The sequence below is a fragment of the Bos grunniens genome, chromosome 9, assembly GCF_055505025.1.
Source record: "Bos grunniens cultivar Pamir isolate PY7600 chromosome 9, Bosgru_T2T1.0, whole genome shotgun sequence".
NCBI lineage: Eukaryota > Metazoa > Chordata > Mammalia > Artiodactyla > Bovidae > Bos > Bos grunniens.
In genome coordinates, this window is record NC_141173.1 from 14,713,149 (window position 1) to 14,738,777 (window position 25,629).

At 37.5% G+C, this 25,629-nt stretch overlaps 1 pseudogene; it reads left to right on the forward strand.

Annotated features, from left to right (window-relative positions):
• Positions 1–2,692: 2,692 nt before the first annotated feature.
• LOC147365609 (SREBP regulating gene protein pseudogene) overlaps positions 2,693–25,629 on the forward strand; it is a 193,858-nt pseudogene continuing 170,921 nt past the window's right edge.

The following is a 25,629-nucleotide window of genomic DNA, read 5'->3' on the forward strand; positions in this document are numbered from 1 at the left end:
GTAATTAATGATTGTTATGGTTGGTCTTGTTATCATCTTGTTAATTGTTTTTGGGCTGTATTTGCAATTATTTTTGTTCTTTCTTCTTTTGCTTTTTTTCTGTTGTGATTTGATAACTACCTTCATTGTTTTGTTTGGACTCTTTCCTCTTTTGTATTTGTATATCTATTACAGATTTTTGGTTTGATTTACATATATCAACCCATATATATATATATATATATATATGATTTTTTTAAGTTCAAATGTATTTTAAAAACCCTGCATTTTACTCTCCCTATGTTTAATATTTTTGACATTATGCATGTGTATGCATTTGACATTATATTTTCTGTCATTTTTGTGTGTATCCCTTAACTACCTGGAGCTTCCCTGGTGGCTCAGAGGGTAAAGCGTCTGCTTGCAATGTGGGAGACCTGGGTTCAATCCCTGGGTTGGGAAGATCCCCTGGAGAAGGAAATGGCAACCCACTCCAGTACTCTTACCTGGAGAATCCCATGGACAGAGAAGCCTGGTAGGCTACAATCCATGGGGTCGCAAAGAGTTGGACAGGACTGAACGACTTCATTTCACTTCACTTCACTTCACTTGGCTACCTATTGTGGATATAGATGATTTTACCACTTTGCCTTTTAACCTTCCTACTAACTTTGTTTTAGGTGGATATACTACCTTTATTATGTTCTCATCTATACTTAAGAGAGTCTTCCTTTAGTAATTTTTATATTTCTAGTTGTGGTCTTTCTTTTCCGCTTAGAAGAGTCCCTTCAACATTTCTTATAAAACTGGTTTACTGGTGCTGAACTCTTTTAGCTTCTGCTTTTCTGTAAAACTCTGTATCTCCTTCAACTGAATAGAGTAGTCTTGGTTGTAGGTTTTTTTCCTTTTATCACTTTAAATATACTGTGCCATTCCCTCCTGCCCTGCAGAGTTTCTGGTGAGAAATCAACATGTATTTTCATGGGAGTTTCTTTGTACATTTTTGTACAAGGAAACTATTGCTTTTTCCTTGTTGCCTTTAATATTCTCTTTACCTCTTTTGTCATTTTAATTACAATGTGTTTGGTGTGGATTTCTTTGGATCGATCCTGTATAAGACTCTGTGCTTTCTGGACCTGGGTGTCTGTTTTCTCTTACAGGCTGGGGCAGTTTTCATCTGTTATGTCTTCAAATATGTTTTCCTCCTGGCACAACCATAATATGGATATTAGTATGCTTGACATTGTTCCAGAAGTCTCTTAAACTGTCTTCCTTTTTTTTTTTTTCCTTTTCTTTTTTCTTCAGATTGTGTAATTTCCACTATTCTCTATTCCACTTAATTTGCTGATCCATTTCTCTGTATAATCTTAACTACTGTGGATTTATTCTAGCTTATTTTTCACTTAAGTTATTCTATGCCTTGACTTAGTTTCATTCTTCTAAGAGTTTTCTAAGTCTTTGTTGAACCCTGTTCATCTACTTTTCTCTCACATTCTTTCAACATCTTTATGGTCATCACCTTGAACTCCTTATTGCATACATTTTTGTCTCCACTTAGCTCTTCTTCTGGGGTTTCTGCTTGTTTCTTTGTTTCAAAAATATTCCTCTGTCACCTCGTTTTTCCTGATTTTTAAATTTCTGTGTATCAGATAGGTCAGTTACATTCCCTGATCCTTATCTTGGAGAAGTGCCCTTATAGAGATGTCTTATGGGGCTCAGGAGCACATTCCTTTATTTCACCAGAGCCATGTGCCCTAGCAATGTTCCTCTGTGGCCTGTTTGGACTCCTTTGCTGTGACTTGGCTGCCCACTGTGGGCATGCTGATAGGCAGGGCTGGCCCCTGGCCTAGTGGCTGCCACACTGTGCCTGCTGTGGAAGCTACTGGCCCCACTTGTGTTTGGGGATGGATCCCCATACAGCTGGCTGCAGCTACAGGGGTTCCTGGGGTTAGTGCCAGTCCACTGGTGGGTTTCAGAGAGGCTGGATGCAGGGGGCTGGGGTGTCAGCCTCCTGATAGGCATGGCCGTGGCCTTTTTCCTAGGGCTGTTGCCTGCCTACTAGTGCATAAGACCGGGTCAAAGGGCTAGTGATGTCCTATTGTTGGGCATAACTGGACCCTGGGGAAGCTGACTGAGGGACTGGGTTGCCCCAGAGATGGTATTGACCTGCTCATGAACTAGGTGGACTTGGTGGACTAGTTTTAGCTCACTGGTGGGTGAAGCTGGGGAGGGAAGGTGGTCCTGGCACTGTTTCCTGCCTGCTAATGAGTGAGGCTGGTCCTGGGGCTAGTGCTGGCCCACTGGTGTGCAGAGTAAGGCTATGGCTGGCTAGAGAACCCCAGGAACCCAGAGCTAGGATCCCAGAGCTAGTGTCTGCTATTGGTGGGTGGGACCAGGCCCCAGTGCAACTGGCGAGGGGTCTAAAGATCAAAAAGTAGTGCCATCTCACTGGTGGACATGGCCTGGGCCAGGGTTTTGCACCACTACGGGCTCAAGGAGGGGTCTATGGCTGTTGACTACATACTGGTGGATGGAGTTGTTTCCTTGCACAACTGGCAGCTTGATCTGGGGATGGGGGCAGGGAGATGTCCCAGGATTTATGCAGAATAGCTGGTGTGTGGGCCAGATCCTGGCTACTAGTTAGCTAGAAGAAAGAGTCCAAAATGTTACTTTCCAAGATCCAGTGTCCTCATAGTAGAATGAGTTGCCCAGGATGGCTGCTTTCGGTATCCATCTCAAGTGTTAGTCACTTAGTGGTGTCCAAGGCTCCTCTGTCCATGGGATTCTCCAGACAAGAATACTGGCATAGGTTGCCATTCCTTTCTTCAGGGGATCTTCCCAACCCAGGGATTGAGGCTGGGTCTCCTGCATTGCAGGTAGATTCTTTAGTGTCTGTGCCGCCGTGGAAGCCCCTCTGTCTCAAAGGGAGTCCTAGTTGCTTGTTGCCTTTCTGAGGCTCACTAAGATCAACAGGTGTGTCACGACTCCTTTCATGTTACTGCTTCTGCCCTGGGTCTTGCAGTGTGTGGGGTTTTGTGTGCTACCTTTAGGGACAGGCTCTTTATTTCAACAGCTCTCTGGATCTCCCGAAAGTAAGTCCCACTGGCCTTAAAGCCAGACGTTCTAGGGGATTGTCTTCCTAGTGCAGGGTCCCTGGTCTGGGGAGTGGACCCCTTGCTCCTTGGAGAGAATCTCTGCAATTGTGATTACCACCTTGTTTATAGATTGCCTACCTGAGGGTGTGGTTCTTGACTATACTATGCCTCTAGCCCTACTACCTGGCTTGTTATGAGTCATTCTTTTTATATTCAGTTGTGGAATATCTTTTCTGCTAGTCTTCAGATCATTCTCATCAGTAGTTGCTCTGTAAATAGTTGTAATTCTGGTGTGTCCATGGAAGGAGGTGATCTCAGGATCTGCCTACTCTATCATCTTAGCTACTCCCCTTTTTCTGGGGATCTGGGTTTTGACTGGAACACATCTCTGCTCTTCCTACCTATTTTGATATGCCTTTATTATTATTATTTGCTATCTTATTTGTAGAAAATACGTTTTGCTAGTCTTCAGGTTATTCTCAGATATTTTTGTTTTATATATTTTTAGTTTTGGTGTGTCTATGGGAAGTAGTAAGGTCTTCCTACTCTGTCAAACATGATCCAGGTCTCTAGTTCTGATAAACTTAATAAACTCATTTTAAAACATATATAAATAATAATTTATGAAGTATAATATCTTGCTATTTTTACTGAATGTAAGATTTTTTTAGGTTAAAATATTTAAATTAAAATTTAAAAATTATATTAAAATTTAAATATGTAATCTTAGTAGAAAAATAAATTTTAACTTTCTTGGCTTTTGATACAAGTAAACTCTTAAAAATTAATTTAATGTGAAGTATTAAAAAAAACTTAAACAGTTGTACCAATGCAGTTTTAAAACTGAGCATATATTAATAAATCACCTTCCTGAATGTGAGTTTCCTTTATTAAAGTTTTGATATAAATTTCAGAAAATAGTTGATAATTATTAAAAGACATTCTAATATGTGAAATATACATTGCAGAGTTTAATTTTATAACTTGCTAATAAAGAATATCATAAAAATTTTGTAATTGTTTTTATAAATTCAGTAATCCCTATTGGCATCTTTTAAAAAATAAGATATGTCTAATTCTTTTCTTACAAAGTTCCTAGCTTTTACTAAAATTAACTTTTAGAAGTGATTCTTTAACAATACTTTTCCCCATAGAATTAGTATTATAACTGGATTTCTTATTTCTGACTATAGGCATGTCATGAAATAATTTTTAAATGCATATTTGTAATAATCACATAGTGAAACAGAAAAGTGAATATATGCTTTTATATATTTAAAAGTTTCAAGCTATGTGCCACTTTTGATGAATGGCCATTAATGTATGTGCATGTGTAAAATGATATCAGCTAAAGAGCTGATTCTTTAGGATTACCTAAAGGATTCTGAAGTATGTGGAGAAAATCTCTGTTAACCACATTTTCCCTGAAACTAATTTCCAGTAACAATAACAATTAAACTTTTATATTGCCAAAAATTTAATTTTCATAAAAGAGTGTGGTGTGGTTGGTGGGGATTTGGATGTATGAACATTGAAAATCTTTATAAAGATAAGTAAAGGCCAACAATGAAAAAGTCCTGAGTGGAGCATGACACATTAAAGATAGAGAAAATACTAGAAGCTACGACAGAGAGAGAGACTTGTTGTACTGACAAGGTACAAGAGACAGGTTAAACCCGACTTTCTCAACAGCTACAGAAGATAATGGATTCTAACTCTCAAAGAAATAAAAGTTTAAACTATAGTTCTCTACTCAATCAAGCCAGCATTCAAAAGTGAGGATAAAATAAGGTATTTTTAATATATAGAAAAACCTGGGAAGCTGATTTTCTACAAATTTTCTCTTTAGTAGTGACACCTGCAAAAAGAAAATTTCATCCACAAGAAAAGAGTGAGATGCAAAAACCTATGGTGAATAATCAAATTGCTAGAAGTCATTAAGCATACTGCATTGGATGTCTAAATCTATACAATTCACAATCCTTTAATATTCATTTTTTATTAAATTCCTGGGGATATCAGCACTGTGATGGAATGCAAACGAAAAGTGAACTCAGGTTCAGTCTTCCTTGTGAGGCGAATATAGTTACAGAATTAATGAGAGAAGATTCAAATTTATTTATTTGAATATCTATTTGAATGTGGCTGACTCCCAGGCTTTTATTAGTCTTTCGAACATATGAGAGAAGAAAGTGCCAATGGTCTTTTCTGACTTGACAGACAATGGTAACAGATACTTAAGTTTTTTGAGGGAACACATTACATAATGACTTGGCAATGTATTAAAGTAGGACAGACTTTTCTTCCAAAGTTATTTTCCCAGGACATGGCAAGAATGGCTGAATTCTGCATGTCTTACAAGACCCCTTCCTTTAAAGAGCAAAGTTTTATTAACAGAGGACAGAACCAGTTGATAGCAATTATGTTGAATTATCCATGTTCCCATATTGCATGAGAGAAAAAGACATAATCTTGTGTATTCTTAATTTGACTTTTCAACAAATTAACTCCCATAGAACATTTACCAAAAAATCACATATGCAGAATCATTCTCTAGTATATTGATATCACATTCTATATTCATCAAGCACTAGAAATTTCTAATCAAAACATGGATTGCTATTGCTGCTGTTTAGTTGCCAAGTTGGGTCCAATTCTTTGCAACCCCATGGACTATAACCCACCAGGCTCCTCTGTCCATGGGATTTCCCAGGCAAGAAAACTGGAGTGGGTTGTGATTTCCTTCTCCAGGGGATCTTCCCAATCCAGGGATGGAACCTGCATCTCTTGTTTGGCAGGTGGATTCATTACCACTGAGCCACTGAGGAAGAAATCATGGATTAAAGAGGAATAAAAATGGGAATTATAAAATAATATGTTTATAATATATGTATATATGTACAACTGAATCACCTTACTGTGCATCTGAAGCATTGCAAGTCAACTATACATCAATAAAATATATATATTAAGAAAAAATAATATGTTAAATGATGGGCATGCTAAAATATTGAGTGGATGTGAGTGTAAATATTCAGGAACAGCAAATAAAAAGTATGAATTACAAGTTAATTAGGCAAAACATTAATAAAAAGTATATCATAAAGTGATATGTGATGTTTTAATAAAGAACATTGGTAATAACTTCTGTTGGAGTTAAGAAAAAGAAGTAATTTCCAGATAGCCCTCAGTAACTACAAACTGAGATTTGCTGATTCATAGACTAGGCATTGATGCAAACGATTTTGATACATATTTTTAAAAGATAACTCAAAAAGTAATATGTGAGCAATAAATAAACTGGCCCCTTTCCTGTACCCACATGAACACTGGCATTACACATTTGTGAAATATTTTTTAAAGTTTGATAGATTAAAAATTATGTGAAAATCTTTTATTTATATTTAATTAATTGTGATAATCATTTCAAAATATTTTTTGTCACTTATAATCATTTTAGGAATCTGGGGTAAGCTGTTAAAGTTATCTTCTATTGAACTTGCCCTTGGTATTTATTTCACCAGAGTGTTGGAGAAGGGGCTGTTGATACTACTAAAGGGAGCCCACTGTATGGATTTTCCAGGAATCCACAGCCTTCAGGAATGGCCTTGCATCTATGTTCCTCTGAGAATGCTTCTAAGAGTCTGACACTGTGAACCAAACTGGTGAGGATTGTTTAAAAGGAGACAGAGCTTGGGCATTTTGTAGGATTTAGCTTGATGGTAAGTAAGAACTACCTAACTCATATCAGTCTCCATTCAAATGCATGCCTTCAGCCATAATGAGTTTCCCTGACAACCACTGGCACAGTTTGAGCCTAAACAAGTGCTCCCAGCTACTTAACTCAGGTATAGGCACGTAATATGAGCCAGGCCTCAGGCTCTTCTCTGGGAATCTTGAATTGAGAGTATGAAATCCTAGTGTTAGTGTAGACCTGTCTCTTGAGAAAGGAGGGAAACAGCCACTTTATTTTTGGCCATGTGGACTGGAGACTGCTGCTGCTGCTGCTGCTGCTGCTGCTAAGTTGCTTCAATTGTGTCTGACTCTGTGCGACCCCATGGACTGCAGCCTACCAAGTTCCTCCATCCATGAATTTTCCAGGCAAGAATACTGGAGTGGGGTGCCATTGCCTTCTAGAGACTAGAGAGAAGTAAAGAAGAGAAAGGAAAAGTAAGACCAAATGACCTACCACTGGTTTCAGCTTGTTCTTGAGGCCCAGCCTGGTCGTATTTCTGCCCTTCAATTCTATGAGAAACTCTCGTGTATATATCTATTTACTTTAACTTTTGCATGTTCTTCTGGCTCTGTTACTTATTATTAGTATTAAGCCTAACTGATACAGTGAATAAGAGTGAAAAAAGATATGTTTCTTGGAATTAAAGTAGCCTAGTCTGACTGTAAGAGGGAGGAAATAATAGGAACCAGTGCAGAGCTCTCCGTTCTAAGGAGATAGTCTTGGGCAGAACAATGCTCACTATGTTTTAGAGATAAGTATGTGGAGCAATTTAAAGGAGTGATCACACAAATCCATTGAAAGAGTGTTTAGAATTAGAGAAATAGCAAGACTTTGTATTGCCTCAGGCAAATACAGAAATGGGTCAATATTAAGAAAGCTGACAAGTTAAAGTGAGAATCCTTTGCAAATATTTTCTTGCATTCTGTGGGTTATCTTTTCATTTTGTTTATGGTTTCCTTTGCTGGTTCCATGTGTTTATTTTTGTTTTTATTTCCATCGCTTTGGGAGACAGATCCAAAAAAATGTATTGCAATTTATGTCAGAGTGTTCTGCCTGTTTTCCTCTAGAAGTTTTGTAGTATCCGGTGTTGCATTTAGGTCTTTAATCTCTTTTGAGTTTATTTTGCATATCATGTTGGAGAATGTTTTAATTTCATTGTTTACATGTAGCTATCCAGTTTTTCCATGAATACTTGTTAAAAAGACTGTTTTTTTCCATTGTATACTCTTGCCTCCTTTGTCATAGATTAATTGACCATAAGTGCAAAGGTTTATTTTTTGGGCTTTCTGTCTGGTTCTATTGATCTATATATTTTTTTATTTTAAATTTATTTATTTTAATTGGAGGCTAATTACTTTACAATATTGTGTTGGTTTTGCCATACATCAACATGAATCCACCACGGGTGTACATGTGTTCTATATTTCTGTTTTTGTTCCAGTATCATTCTATTTTGCTGACTACAACTTTGTCGTATAGTCTGAAGTAAGGGAGTCTGATTCCTCCACCTCCATTTTCCTTTCTCAAGATTGCTTTGGCTATTCAGGGTCTTTTGTGTCTCACTATTGGTTCTAGTTCTGTGAAAAATGACATTGGTTACTTGACAGGAATTGCATTGCATCTATAAGTTGCTTGAACGCACTGGTTCAAAACTGGGAAAGGAGTATGTCAAGGTGATATATTGTCACCCTGCTTATTTAACTTCTATGCAGAGTACATCATGTAGAATGTCAGGCTGGATGAGTCACAAGCTGAAATGAAGATTGATGGGAGAAATATCAATAACCTCATAGGTGAAGATGACAGCACCCTAGTGGCAGAAAGTAAAGAGGAACTAAAGAGCTTCTTAATGAAGGTGAAATAGGAGAGTGAAAAAGCTGGCTTAAAACTCAACATTCAAAAAACTGAGATCACGGCATCTGGTCCCATCACTTCAAGGCAAATAGATGGGGGGGAAATGGAACCAGTGACAGACTTTATTTTTTTGGGCTCCAAAATCACTGGCGATAGTGAGTGCAGTCATGAAATTAAAAGACACTTGCTCCTTGGAAGAAAAGCTATGACAAATGTAGACAGTGTATTCAAAAGCAGAGACATCACTTTGCTAACAAAGGTCCATCTTGTCAAAGCTATGGTTTTTCCAGTAGTTATGTATGGAAGTAAGAGTTGGACCATAAAGAATTCTGAGCACTGAAAAACTGATACTTTTAAACTCTGGTGCTGGAGAAGACTCTTGAGAATCACTTGGACTGCAAGGAGATCAAACCACTCAATCCTAAAGGAAATAAAATCTGAATATTGAATGGAAGAACTGATGCTGAAACTAAAGCTCCAATATTTTGGCCATCTGATGTGAAGAGCTGGCCCACTGGAAAAGACCCTGATGCTGGAAAAGATTGAAGGCAGGAGGAGAAGGGGGTGAAAAGGATAAAATAGTTGGATGGCATCACCAACTCAGGGGACATGAGTTTGAGCAAACTGAGAGATAGTGAGGGACAGGGAAGTCTGGTTTCCTGCAGTCTATGAGGTCACAAAGAGTCGGACATAACTGAGCTTTTCTTCCAAGGAGCAAGCGTCTTTTAATTTCATGGCTGTGCTCACTGTCCTCAGTGATTTTGGAGCCCAAGAAAATAGTCTGTCACTGTTTCCATTCCACGCCCCCCATCTGTTTGCCATAAAGTGATGGGACCAGATGCTATGATCTTAGTTTTTTGAATGTTAATGAAACTTTCAATAACTTTTAATAACTCCTTTGGAGTAGTTTTATCATAGTAACATTCATAATTTGTGTCATTCTTTGAGTGAGGCTAATGTCTGCAATCAGACTGTACTGTCTGTGGGGGCAGGTACAATGCCTGATATTGTTCAATTTTGGGTCTGTAACTTCTAACACAGTTCCTGACACATAGAAAATAAATATTTTGGATGAATTTATCAGTGATGTAGACCTGGATTTGAATCTCAAAGGAGTGTTAAAGGATGCTGCAATAGCTTATAAAGGGGAATTTGATTTCATCAATGGAGATATAAAAGGTTTTTGTGAGTAATTTAAGAAAGTGGGGAAAACCACTAGACCATTCAGGTATGACCTAAATCAAATCCCTTATGATTATACAGTGGAAGTGAGAAATAGATTTAAAGGACTAGATCTGATAGACAGAGTGCCTGATGAACTATGGATGGAGATTCATGACATTGTACAAGGAGACAGGGATCAAGACCATTCCCAAGAAAAAGAAATGCAAAAAAGCAAAATGGCTGTCTGAGGAGGGCTTACATATAGCTGTGAAAAGAAAAGAAGTGAAAAGCAAAGGAGAAAAGGACAGATATAAGCATCTGAATGCAGAGTTCCAAACAATAGCAAGAAGAGATAAGAAAGCCTTCCTCAGCAATCAATGCAAAGAAATAGAGGAAAACAACAGAATGGGAAAGACTAGAGATCTCTTCAAGAAAATTAGAGATACCAAAGGAACATTTCATGCAAAGATGGGCTTGATAAAGGACAGAAATGGTATAGACCTAATAGAAACAGAAGATATTAAGAAGAGGTGGCAAGAATACACAGAAGAACTGTACAAAAAAGATCTTCACGACCCAGATAATCACAGTGGTGTGATCACTCACCTAGAGCCAGACATCCTGGAATGTGAAGTCAAGTGGATCTTAGGAAGCATCACTACAAACAAAGCTAGTGGAGGTGATGGAATTCCAGTTGAGCTATTGCAAATCCTGAAAGATGATGCTGTGAAAGTGCTTCACTCAATATGCCAGCAAATTTGGAAAAGTCAGCAGTGGCCACAGGACTGGAAAAGGTCAGTTTTCGTTCCAATCCCAAAGAAAGGCAAGAATGCTCAAACTACAGCACAACTGCACTCATCTCACATGCTAGTAAAGTAATGCTCAAAATTCTCCAAGCCAGGCTTCAGCAGTACGTGAACCGTGAACTTCCAGATGTTCAGGCTTTTTTAGAAAAGGCAGAGGAACCAGAGATCAAATTGCCAACATCTACTGGATCACCAGAAAAATATCTATTTCTGCTTTATTGACTATGCCAAAGCCTTTGACTGTGTGGATCACAATAAACTGTGGAAAATTCTGAAAGAGATGAGAATACCAAACCACCTGACCTGCATCTTGAGAAACCTGTGTGCAGGTCAGGAAGCAACAGTTAGAACTGGACATGGCACAACTGACTAGTTCCAAATAAGAAAAGGAGTACATCAAGGCTGTATATTTTCACCCTGCTTATTTAACTTCTATGCAGAGTACATCATGAGAAATGCTGGGCTGGAGTAAGCACAAGCTGGAATCAAGATTGCCAGAAGAAATATCAACAACCTCAGATATGCAGATGACACCACCCTTATGGTAGAAAGTGAAGAGGAACTAAAGAGCCTCTTGATGAAAGTGAAAGAGGAGAGTGACAAAGTTGGCTTAAAGCTCAACATTAAGAAAACTAAGATCATGGCATCTGGTCCCATCACTTCATGGCAAAAAGATGGGGAAACAGTGTAAGACTTTATTTTTCTGGGCTCCAAAATCACTGCAGATGGTGATTGCAGCCATGAATTTCCTTGGAAGGAAAGTTATGACCAACCTAGATAGCATATTCAAAAGCAGAGACATTACTTTGCCAACAAAGGTCCATCTAGTCAAGGCTATGGTTTTTTCTGTGGTCATGTAAGGATGTGAAATTTGGACTGTGAAGAAAGCTGAGCACCGAAGAATTGATGCTTTTGAATTATGGTGTTGGAGAAGACTCTTGAGAGTCCCTTGGACTGCAAGGAGATCCAACCAGTCCATCCTAAAGGAGATCAGTCCTGGGTGTTCATTGGAAGGACTGATGCCAAAGCTAAAACTCTAATAATTTGGCCACCTCATGTGAAGAGTTGACTCATTGGAAAAGACTGATGCTGGGAGGGATTGGGGGCAGGAGGAGAAGGGGACGACAGAGGATGAGATGGCTGGATGGAATCACCGACTCGATGGACATGAGTTTGAGTAAACTCTGGGAGTTGGTGATGGACAGGGAGGCCTGGCGTGCTATGATTCATGGGGTCACAAAGAGTCAGACACGACTGAGCGACTGAACTGAACTAGAACTGGAATGTCGGAGCTAATGCTGACAGTGAGGCAAAAGCCAGCAAGATCTGTTTAGGCAGATGCATCATCAACTTGTACAGCAAAAGCTGGGACTGAGGGAGCTTGAGGCTAAAGAAAGGAGCCTTGTTGCCTTATGGTCATTGGTAAGGATTTTCATCTTTACCTCAAGAGTAATTAGAAGTTACTTAAGGTTTCAAATTGATTTATGAAGAGAAAAGGTGACACATTCTACTTGTAAAACACTCAACTGGTTGGCCACATTTTCACTTACTTTCAACAGTAACTGTAGGCATGCTTGCGGGATAAAAAGATTACCTTAAGTTTTTACCCCTCTCGGAGTTTCTTATTTTCAATTTGTAAGAAATCGTAAAAAGCGAATTATAAAATTTCACATTGACTGTTGAGAGGGAGATTCCATAACTTCAGACTTTAGATGAGAAAACAAAATACTAACAATATGACATCGATCAAGATCTTTCTTTGGCATTTCCTGTCTGCTTCCAAATAGTCGTCAGACATTTGAGCCCCGTTTTTATACAATGGCCATTACTAATTTCCTCTAGTCCCAGTGGGAATTATGTGTTTGCAACCAAAGAGGAAAAACATGTCTGAAAGGCTAATAACATAGTGAAACACATACTTGAATTGTTAAAATAGTAAATGTTTAAAAATGGTACAATTTGAAATTCTGGATAAGAGGTTGAGTAGGAATGATCTTAAAAAATAAAAATGAATTTCTGCAAAAAAGAAATGGAAGCATTCTGCTTAAGTGTTTAGTTTCTTTCCCCCCCCCCCCAAATCTTGATATTTCATTGCTGGGTTATTTTCATTGTTTTAAATAATATTTGATATTTCATGATCATTAACATTGAATATATTTTTTAAACATAAAATTTCTCTTCACCTTTAAAAGAGCCTTCAGTGATATTGAAATAATGTATCAATCAGTTGACTTTAAGTTCAAATGGAGACCAGGATATTAATTTTCAAGTTATACAATTCTTAGAAAAGGGAGTGAAGTTATGTTTATGAAAATACTCCAAACATATAGTAAATAGATACAATAAATATTGGCTGTAAGAAGCTTATGAACTAATTTCATTGTGTAGTTTCATAATCACATTTCCAGTTTTCTAAGAGAACCAAAACTGTGTTAAAACATGACGTGAACAGAACATTTACTAGTTGGTGAAAGTTATAGTTTATATTCTGTAGAACTGAACAAAGAAACATGAATGACTATGCAGAAAAGTACCTGGTTTGGGGAAATGATTAGACTTAGAATTAAGTGCTTGCAAAATTGTGCTAACAGCATGAAGTTAGTGTTAAAACACAAGAAAAAAAAAATTGCTTTCCTGAGGCTAGCTTAGTAACTAGAATGAGGAAACTGCCTGAGCCGGACCCAGATTAAAATCTTTGTGCCCAGACTCAATATGAAAGCTTCCTTTTTCTTTATTGCTTAAGCATTTCACTAAAAATGTGCTATATCATATTTTAAAATATCTTCTATACCCTCTTTAAGAAGTCATATTCAAATCAATCCATTGTGCCCTTCCACTCAAAAATAAATGCATTTAGTTCACACAATTCCTCAGGTTTGTGTTCAAAAGTGGGTAAAGAAGAAGCAAGGAGAAAAAAGTTCACTTGAGCTGATAAATACCACTAAGAATATTTTGAGACATTCAAATTTATATGTAAATTTCATTAAATTTTGACCTTTGAATGTAGAAAAAAATTTTGCTATTCAAAAATATTTCACCTCTGCAGTAAATAACACTCAAAGATTAAAAATATTTATACCCTGAACCCAGAAATATTAGTCCCTTGGAAATTCTTTTCAAAATAATTACAAAATAATTCTGTTACTGGTATTAGATGTTCAAACTCTACAACAGTTGGGAACTTAGGAAGTTAGTTATTAATGTACAAATTCCCCCTCATAAATTTTAGCTGCCTTCACTGAAGGCTTTCACCAAAGTGCTATCAATTTTCATCTCTCCTTCATTCCCATGCTCTCTTATGAAAACAAAAGGAAGAAAAACAAATAAATCCAAGATTAAATGACTCTTCCACAAATTCACACTCAAAGTTAAAGCATGATTATTTTGGGGCCATATAGTACACTTATTTTCCCCTCAAAGGATATCAAGAAAATTGGAAATAATTACTGTTACACATAAAACCATAGACCTGATTTCCTGTATCTTTGGTGAAACGTAACTGGTTTTCTAAGAGTGGGAATATAAGTGAAAAATACACTATTTCTCTAACTGAAGCAGACTTAGAGACACAGAGGACAAACCAGTGGGGAGAGGAGTGGGGAGAGGGGCAAAATTAGTGAAGGAGATTAAGAAATGCAGACTGCTATGTATGAAATAAAGAAGATACATGGATGTAATGTACAGCATAGGGAGTATTACCAATATTTTATAATAATTTCACTTGGAATATAAACTATAAAAATATTGAATCACTTGTGAAACTGAAACTAATGTAGTATTGTAAGTCAATTATACTTCAGTTGAGAAAAAAGAGAGAGTGAGAATAGTTTATAGTATATACAGCCTCTTGGGTAGCATCACCTGCAGTTTTGTTCTGGTAGCAAAATGAAATGGCAGGTTTTTATTAGTGAATGTGGGACTCTCTCACCTCCCATTGGAATGCTTCAATCACCCCTCCACTTTGCCTGGTAGATATTTATAATGACAATGTTTGATTCCTCTGGTGAAGATTTCTGGAGGTTTGTGATGGAAAATAGAACATTGAGGGAGTCTTTAGCATGTTCTTGGAGATAAACAAGTCAGTACAAATATTAAAGTATTGTTGAGGAAAAAGTCTCTGCCTTTCAGAAACAGTTGCAAAAGACCTCATAATTCATCTTTATTTTCAAACATTTTTTTTTTTTACTTTACTAATAGCATTGTTTGTTGCAATGTTAATTTTAAAATTTAGTGTTTAGCTTTCAACAAGATCAAAACTAGCACAGCAGAGTTCAGTGGAAGAAGAGAAATACTATACCCACCAGCAAGACAGTTATGTCTTTAGAGCAAGACATAACTTTAGACATAAGACATATGTCTTATGTCTTCAGTGACACATACAATCACTGTGTCTAATGGGTGTCCTGAGGACACAATTTTACCTGCTCTATTTTATTTGTCCCATAGAATTCTCTTTAGTTTAATAGGTTTAAGAAAATAGGCATCTAAAGAAAGCACAAGAAAATTTAGACCCCTTCTCCCAAGCGTGATTAAAATGTTCCCTTTACAACAGTAGATTTTACTTATTAGAACTATGACCAATAGTCTTCCTTTCTCCAGATAGTCACCTGAAAGTGTTTAAACATCTAAAGTTAAAACAATAAAAAAAATAAGTATTAAAATAATACATTCATAGAGAAAACATTCATTGAATCAGAGAAAACAAGGAAATTCCAGAAAAACATCTACTTTGGTTTCATTGACTATGCTAAAGCCTTTGACTGTGTGATCACAACAAATAGTGGAAAATTCTTAAAGAGATGAGAATACCTTTAAGATGGTTACCTTACCTGCCTCCTGAAAAACCAGTATGCAGGTCAAGAAGAAATAATTAGAACCTTACACTGAAAAACTGACTGGTTCAAAATTGGGAAAGGACTTTGTCAAGGCTGTATATTGTCACCCTGCTTATTTAACTTCTATAGAGTATATCATGTGAAATGCTGAGCTGGATGACTCACAAGCTGGAATCAAGATTGCCAGAAGAAATATCAATAACCTTAGATATGAGGTCACAAAGAGTTGAACATGACTTAGCAACTGAAAAATCAATGGATGTATTAGAGCATATATAGAGAGCATATATATCCATATATATGGATATATAGTTATAATCTCCTGTGAGACTGGATATCATGACCTGATATCCAATTATATACTGTATATCCAATTATATAATTATACCCAATAATATACTGTATTCCAACAGTGAGAAGAATTTTAAATTAAATATTCAAATTTTAATAAAAATATACCCAACTAGTTCACATATTCTCTTCTGCAACCCTTTGGTAGGTTTACTGAGCTGGTCATCTCAAGATCATGGTAAAAAATCTTCTAATGCTCTGTTTTAATCACAGAAAGAGGAAGTACAGAAATTTACATACTTTATTTTTCTAGAAAACTTATATTAGAAAAAATATAAAATTTCTTGAAAATTTATGTTATTTCATAAAATTATTTGATAATTTTTTCAAGTTAAGGCCTCTGTATCTTTAAATTTAACTTCACTGGCATATTCTATGCTGTTCAAATTATTTTTTATGAGTCCCAAATGTCTTAATAATAAACAATTGTATAAAATAGAAGATTGTTGATCATGGAATCTCATAGTCTTAGGGGAATATAATTCAAAAATGTGTTTATCCAGAATTAACAAACCATAGCCCTGCCATCTACTAACTCTTCAATATGTTGTTTAATCTTTTTAAGCTCCAAATTTCTCACCTAATGAGTGAAAATTATAATAAGCAACATCATAAGAATATTGTTAAAATTATGAGACTTAAAAAGTGCAGTGTCTGCCACGTGATTTATTGTTGTAATTGTTATTTTCACTTTTTTGACAGTATAAATGTAATGTGGTATTTCATTTTGTTAATTTGACTGACATATAAGAAACAAATTCCCAGTGCTATTTATAACCCAGATTTATGAAGAAACAGTTGTCCTGAAGTACACAAAGTTGAAAAACATTCTTCATTGACAAAACTGCATATTATCATTTCAGGAATAGTGAAAACACATGACTGGCAATAGAACACTAAAAAATGTCTAGTATTGTCCCATTCAGAAATAGAGGTAATTTTTCATAGTTTTGAAGACATCAAAGAATGGATGGACTTAGAAGTAATATAGCATATGCATTTCTATAACGTGCAGTTATGGAGCAATAAAAGTGAGTCTAAACATCAAACAATTCCATGGGCATTTTCAAAAACTAATTTAACACCAAGGTCTTCTCTTTTTTATCTAGATATTTTGAATAAAAGACGACCTCAGCAATAAATTATCTCATGTAATATACACTGTTGATTCCATTTTCTTTGCTAATGTAGTATTTGATTATTGTTTATTAAGATTTTGAGTTACTGTTGAGATAATAGATACTTCCTTCTTAGCTCAGTTGGTAAAGATAGATAGTATATATGTACATATATCTTGATGTATAATGTATTTCAAAGAAAAATATAAAATATAAATAAATGTTTCATCCTCCATGTGGTTTCTTAATCATGTATTTTGCCTATTCCCCAAAGGAAATAATAATTTTAAAAACACATCTCAGATTTTCAGTTTCCTTTTTTTTCAGTTTTTCCTTTGCTTAACTGACCCTGAGTGGGGTGGGGGGGGTTGGGGGTGGAATCCGTGAAGTGGATTTATTTTGTTTTCCTCCTCATTTCCTTTCCCATATATGACATTATTTATCCACAGGCACCAGAGCATGTCCTTGGAGTTGTTTTTCCAGTAGTGGTGATGGATTTACATAGGTTCATCCACAGTCTTTGGCTCAGGCTCTACTGCGGACACCATCCGACACTCGTTGGATGTCAGACCAACATCGGTGTTCTGGGTTTATCTTGAAGCTGAGTAGAATGAACTGTTCCACCTGTAGACTTCACTCAGCTCATCGCAGGTAATACAATAGGGGGGCTGTCCTTCTCCAAGTCATCTTTCCTAAGTCTTCTAACAAGCCACTAGTGTGCCTGAGCTCTAAGGTTCTAGGGAGGTTGTCTGCATTTAATCTTGCTCTCTTCTTTATGAGTAGGACTAGGAGGCCAAAACTTATAAGAAAAACTTCCAGGTGGATGAAACTGGAACCTATTATACAGAGTGAAGTAAGCCTGAAAGAAAAACACCAATACAGTATACTAACGCATATATATGGAATTTAGAAAGATGGTAACAATAACCCTGTGTACGAGACAGCAAAAGAGACACTGATGTATAGATCAGTCTTATGAACTCTGTGGGAGAGGGAGAGGGTGGGGAGATTTGGGAGAATGGCATTGAAACATGTGTAATATCATGTATGAGATGAGTCGCCAGTCCAGGTTCGATGCACGATGCTGGATGCTTGGGGCTGGTGCACTGGGACGACCCAGAGGGAGGGTATGGGGAAGGAGGAGGGAGGAGGGTTCAGGATGGGGAACACAGGTATACCTGTGGCGGATTCATTTCGATGTTGGGCAAAACTAATACAACATTGTAAAGTTTAAAAATAAAATAAAATTAAAAAAACAAATAAGACAGACTAAAAAAAAAAAAAAGAAAAACTTCCAAGTGTGTTTTAAAAAGAAAGCCCAGAAATTACAACCCCATTCAAGTGGGTAAGAGATCTTTTTAATGTACTCTAGGTAATTGTGTACTTCAGCTGTTCCCTGTCCTAATAAAGGTAATAATGTCTGCAATGTTATGCCAGAGCCAACCCTTATCTCATGTTGTCATGCTGTCTATGTCATTTGCCTTTAGGAAATTCATATTTTGCATTCAGTTGTTTAACATTTATATCTCCAGACAGTCTAGTCATTAGGGAGTTCTTATATTTCTGAGTTCCAGCTTAAACAACATTAGCCTGCTGAAAGTTTCAATTAACGAACTTTATGTTGGCTTTAGGTCAAGAATTCTTATCAAATAATTCACTTTTTGTTTCTACAAATGCTATTGATTGCCCTTCCTATAAACATAGATTGTTGCAAAGTGTTCATCTTTGAATATTCCTAATATTTACATGTAGCCCATTCTTCTGGAGAAGGAAATGGCAACCCACTCCAGTATTCTTGCCTAGAGAATCCTGTGAACAGAGGAGCCTGGTGGGCTGCTGTCCATAGGGTTGCACAGAGTCGGACAGGACTGAAGCGACTTAGCAGCAGCAGCAGCCACCCACTCTTCATCTCGGAAGATGAAATTTCTTGATTCCATAATTAGGAAATATGTTTTCTCATTTTCCCTTGACTACCTTTTGCACTGTGTATATTTAATAGTATTTGTAGAAACACCATCCAGGTGATGCTAGTGATAAAGAACCTGCCTGCCAATGCAGGAGACATCAGAAACATGGGTCCAGTCTCTGAGTCAGGAAGATCCCCAGGTGGAGGGCAATCTACTCCAGTATTCTTGACTGGAGATTCCAGTGGGCAGAGGAGCCTGGTGGACTACAGTCCATAGAGTCTCAGAGTCACACATGACTGAAGCAACTTAGCATGAATGCATATAGAAAAGAAAGACCTATTTTTTTCTTCAATTGGTGAAATAAAGAAAAAATAGATACTATTTTAAATAGGCTATGCTGTTACAGTCATAATAATATAATGCCACACTAGTCTAATTCATAGTTTTTCTAACATAATGTTCAATTTCTTAGTGAGAAAATTTCTAATGTGTTGGATGACATAGATGACTTTGATCTTTTAATTTTACTTTTATTTACTTTATTGGTAACATTATGACAATATTAAGAATAATCAAAATGGAGTTTATCTAGGAGTTAATTCTAAACAAAGTGTATTTCACCTTTTATATTTTAGTTAATATATTGTATAATCTTTTAGTTGCCAAGTAAAATCATTTCAATAAGCCAAAGACAGAAAACTGAGAATTTTTGATGACTAACTTTTAAAGAAATTTGAAACAATCTCAAACTTACAGGAATTTGCAAGTATAGTACAAAACTTTTTTTGTCCTGAATCAGTTGACAATTGGTTCCTGATGTGATGTTCTACTGCTGCTGCTGCTGCTGCTGCTGCTGCTGCTGCTAAGTCGCTTCAGTCGTGTCCCGCTCTGTGAGACCCCATAGATGGCAGCCCAGCAGGCTTCCCCATCCCTAGGACTCTCCAGGCAAGAACACTGGAGTGGGTTGCCATTTCCTTCTCCAATGCATGAAAGTGAAAAGTGTAAATGAAGTCGCTCAGTCGTGTTCGACTCTTAGCGACCCCATGGACTGCAGCCTACCAGGCTCCTCCATCCATGGAATTTTCCAGGCAAGAGTACTGGAGTGGGGTGCCATTGCCTTCTCCAGATGTTCTACTGGAGAATATTTTAGTGTATATTTCCTATGAGTAGCTCCTGCTGCTGCTAAGTCACTTCACTAGTGTCTGACTCTGTGCGACCCCATAGACGGCAGCCCACCAGGCTCCCCTGTCCCTGGGATTCTCCAGGCAAGAACACTGGAGTGGGTTGCCATTTATATTCTCAAATACAGTCATAATGCAGTCATCTAAGTCTGGACACTTATTTTGATAGTTTACTACCATCTAATCATTAGACTTCACTCAAATTTCCCAGCTACCCCACTGTTCTTTATAGCAGAAGGACATGTTACCAATACATGTTATATTTAGTTGTGTCTCATAATATTCTTCAATTTTAAAGAATTTCCCAGTGATCCCTTGTCTTTTATGAGCTTGTTGTGTTTAATAATTTTGTTACTTTGTAGAATGTCCATCAACATGGATTTAGTTAATGTTTCTTCCTGATTATATTCAGGTTCTGTGCATTTGGTGGGAATATGACAGAAGTTATGCTGTGTTCTTTTAACTGCCTCCTAAAAGGTGGAACAATATTTAAATTTTTTCCTGTTACTGATAATATTTACCTTAATCCCTAGAATTATGTGATATCTGCTAGGGTTCTCCACTGTAAAATGATACCTTTTCTCTTTGTTCTCTTTGTATAAATATTTTGTAGAAAGGTAGCTTGAAACCATGTATTTATCCTATTCTTCATAAAACTTTCATTTATTTAATTATATTAGTTGAATTCCTAGTTCCTATTTTGCTCAATGAGTTATAATCTATTATTCTAAATATTTATTTTCATTCTCGAATGTTTCATGTTTAGTCAATGGCTCCTGTAAACTTTAGGCTTGCTTCTGGGTCCTTTTTTTCCTCTTAAAAAAAAGTGGTCTTTGAGCCAAGAATAGTAAGGAAAAAATAGTCTTTTCAATAAATAGTGTTGGGAAAGCTGGATATTCACATGCAAAAGAATGAAATTGAGCTCCTGTCTTACTAACTTCAGAAATTAACTTGAAATAGATTAAAGACTTAAACTGAAGTCTTAAAACCATAAAACTCCTAGAAGAAAACACAAGGAAAAGCCTATAGTCACTGGTCTTAGTAATGATTTTTTTTTTGGATATGACATCAAAAGCACAAAGCAGCAAAAGCAGAATGAAACAAGTGGGACTACATCAAACTAAAAAGCTTCTGTCCAGGACAAAAAGCAATCCATAAAATGAAGGGGCATCCTACAGAAGAGAAGACAACATTTGAAAACCACACATCAGAGAGTGGGTTAATATCTAAAATACATAATATACTTTTCAGTTCAGTTCAGTTAAGTCACTCAGTCATGTCAAACTCTTTGCAACCCCATGGACTGCAGCACACCAGGCTTATCTGTCCATCACCAACTCCCAGAGCTTGCTCAAACTCACGTCCATTAAGTAGGTGATGTCCCAACCACATCATCCTCTGTCATCCCCTTCTCCTCCTGCCTTCAATCTTTCCCAGCATCAAGGTCTTTTCAAATGAGTCAGTTCTTCGAATCAGGTGGCTGAAGTATTGCTTCAGCATCAGTCCTTCCAAGGAATATTCAGAACTGATTTCCTTTAGGAATGACTGGTTTGATCCCCTTGCACTCCAAAGAACTCCAATATACTTTCACAATTCAACGACAAAAAAGCAAAAAAAAAATCCCCAAATCATCTGATTAAAGAAATGAACAGAGAACTCAAATAAACATATTTCTAAAGAAGACATACAAATGACCAACAGATACATGAAAAGGTGCTCAACATCACTAATTATCAAGGAAATGTGTATAAAAACCACTGTGAGATATCACCCCACACATGTTAGAATGCTGCTGCTAAGTCGCTTCAGTCGTGTCTGACTCTGTGCGACCCCAGAGACGGCAATCCACCAGGCTCCCCTGTCCCTGGGATTCTCCAGGCAAGAACACTGGAGTGGGTTGACATTTTCATCTCCAATGCATGAAAGTGAAAGTGAAAGTGAAGTTGCTCAGTCGTGTCCTACTCTTTGAGACCCCATGGACTGCAGCCCACCAGGCTCCTCTGTCCTTGGGATTTTCTAGGCAAGAGTACTGGAGTGGGGTGCCATTGCCTTCTCGGCATGTTAGAATACCTGTTGTCAAAAAGACAAGAGAATGTGAGGGAAAATATGGGGAAAAGGGAAACTTAGTGTACTGTTGGTTGGACTGTAAATTGGTACAGCCATTATGAAAAACAGTGAGGAGATTCTTCAAAAAATTAAAGATAGGACTACTGTGAAAGTTGCTTAGTTGTGTCCAACTCTTTGCAACCCCATAGAGTGTATGTAGCCCACCAGACTCCTCTGTCCATGGGATTCTCCAGGCAAGAATACTGGAGTGGGTTGCCATTCCTTTCTCCAGGGAATCTTCCCGACCCAGGGACTGAACCCAGGTCTCTGGGTTATTCCTTACCATCTGAGCCACCAGGGAAGGCCCACTATACGATCAAGCAATTCCACTTTCAGGGGTATATCCAAAGTAAATTGGACTTCCCAGGTAGCACTAATGGTAAAGAACCTGCCTGCCAATGCAGGAAACATTAGATACATGTGTTTGATCCCTGGGTTGGGAAGATCCCCTGGAGGATGGCATGGCAACTCATATCTTGCTTGGTAAATACCAAGCAAGTATTCTTGCTTGGTAAATGCCATGGACAGAGGGGCCTGGTGGTCTACAGTCCATAGAGTTGCAAAGAGTCAGACATGACTGAAGAACTTAGCATGCATGCATGCACTGCAGCAAATAAAATCACAATCTCTAAGAGATATCCAAACCTTCATATTCCATAGCAGCATTATTCATAGAAGCCAAGACATGGAAGCAGCCCAGGTGTCCATCAACAGATGAATGGATAAAGAAAATATAATAGAAAAAGAGACAGACAATGGAATTCCATTCAATCATAAAAATTAAGGAAATTATGCTAGGTGTCACATATGGAAGGTCCTAGAGGACATTATGTTAAGTGAAATAAGTCAGTTAGAGGAAGACATACTGTGTGATCTCACTTGTATGTGAAATTCTAAAAAATGCTGAACCCATGTAAAACAGTAGAATGGTCATTGCCAGGGTCTGGTGGGGGTGGGGTGTGGGAAGAGGGAGATGTTGGTCAAAGGACACAAGCTTCCAGATATAAGATGAATACGTTCTAAGATCTAATATACAGCATGATGACTTTAGTTAACAATACTGTATTATATGGGCTTCTTGGTTGGCTCAGTGGTAAAGAATCTGCCTGCAATGCAGAAGATGCAAGAGAGGCCATGGATTTGATCACTGGGTCAGGAAGATCCCCTGGAGGAGGGTATTGCAACCCATTCCAGTACTCTTCTTGCCTAGGAAACTCCATGGACAGAGGAGGCTGGCAGGCCACAGTCCATGGGGTTGCACAGAGTCGGTCATGCCTGAAGTGACTGAGCACTGTGTTATATACTTGGAAGTTTCTAAGAAAGTAGATCTTAAACATTCCCACCGTACACAAAAACAAAATTATAATTATGTGAAGTGACGACTGTGTTGAGTAATCTTTTTGTGGCATAATCTCACCATATATACACGTATCAAATCATCATGTTGTATACTTTAAACTTACACAGTGTTATAAGTTAATTATATCTCAACAAAGCTATAACAAATAAAAAAATGTTCCTCTTTATTCATTGGGTATTTTCTTATTTTTCTACCACCTCAAAAAGTTTGTTCTTAAGTTTTCTGGCACAGCATTCTTCATTATGTATTTTTCCTGCTCTAGCTGTAAAGTAGGCTGTTTCTCCAGTTCTCCTTTGGTTGAAGAATGACAATTAGAAGTGGTAATCTGAGGGTTAGGTTTGCCTATTGTTATTGGGTGTTGCTGTGCCCAGGTCATTTTGGTGGACAAAGCTATAGTAACTTTCACATCTACCTGTATGTGTGTTCCAATGCATGAGTTCACATCACAATATTCAATTCTGATCCAATGTTACAGGCTCCATACTAGTTTTCTTGCTTTCTATACTGTTAACTGCCTTCTCCCACAGTCAGAAATCTGATTACCATTAGCTTTAATATATTTATTATTTAATCAGTCCTCTGCTTGTAACCAACCTCCTGCTGCCAGTGCTCCCCCTCCCCCACATAGATGCCCTCCTCGCCGACTGTGGACTCTCACATAAGCAATGCTGAGGCCCAACACCCATCCTGGGCAGCCCTTGTCACACCCGCCTCTGGGGCACTGCAGCTCTGCTAGCTTGCTTGATGCTCCCTGATGGTTTGGAAAAGAAAGGGAACAGGAAGAGGAAGAGTTGTCTTTGTGTTTTAAAAGTCTAATTTAATGAAGAATTTATTGTTGGACATTCTGGGCGCCCTTTGGGATGTCTTATTCATCTTGATCTCACTACTACTGGACAGCTTAAGGCTGTTTCCTCTTATCTCACTCTTGAAACATTTTTTTTCTCTTAGTTTCTAAGGCGATATCTTAGAAAAATTTTATTATTATTGATTATTTTCCCCTAAAATAGTAATTTATTCCTTTTATTGTGCTCATTCATTAAATAATCATGTTCTCCAGGGTTATTTGCATTTATTCCTTTTATTGTGTTCATTCATTAAATAATCATGTTCTCCAGGGTCCTGTCTTCAGGCCTTCTAACCGTGGAAGAGCTACCTGATAGGATTCATCCATGTCCTATATTATTTAAGGGTAAAAACTTAATTGCATTAAAAAAAAAAAAAAAAAACTAATTACTGGGCCAGACTGATGCATCTCACAGCCTGGGGGCCAGGTGAGGCTCCTGTCTTAGCAGCAAATCCCCATAACAGCCTGCAGGGCCCCTGAACACTCAGTGTGCGAGTTTACCTGTGGTACAATGAGGTAACCCAAGTTCTCATGAGCATCACCGTCTGTCTCAAGAGCAGGCATAAGGTCGGAGCACCACAAACTTTTGGTGAGGTGTTGACAAGGACTTGGTTGTATAGACACTGAGTTTCAGAGTTGGTAATCTGTAGCCCGTGAGAATAGATGGCTCTTACCATAGGTTACCTAGCTCTTTCCAGAGTCAAGAGAGTGGCTACTAATCAAAGTTGTGTGAAAAGGGTGTGGGGCCCCAATTAGAAGAGCCAAAGACAAATTCAGGGGTACTGGCTGCCAGGATGAATGTCCAAGGAGAGCCAAGCAGGACAGTGCTGGCATCCCAGAAGAAGCATGAAGACAGGGCATGCATGAGTGCCAGGAATCAGAAAAAGTGATATTTTCACAGTCTAGCAGCTTGAGGTGAGAGCGAACTTTGCCATCATGAACTTGCCTCTGTTTTTCTCTTTACTGTGTGGTGTTCTCTTTGTCTATCTGGAAGGGAAAAAAAAAATTTCCAAAGTAACTTTTAGAAATATTTGTGCAAATGTTAAAACTGAGATGAAAGTGAGGGATTCCAGCAATGTAACAAATTGAAGTGTTAATCTCAACACAAATAAGAATATAACATTTCTATATCATGCATCATCTTTCTTGTTATTTTTGATGAATCTATTATGGATTGTTTATTTACTGTCAAGGGAAGAGCCTGTGATCTGTTTATTTTTCATTTATTTGTTTTAAGAAAAGATATTTTTAGAACCACTTAGCATTTTCAGTGGAGAAGGAAATGGCACCCCA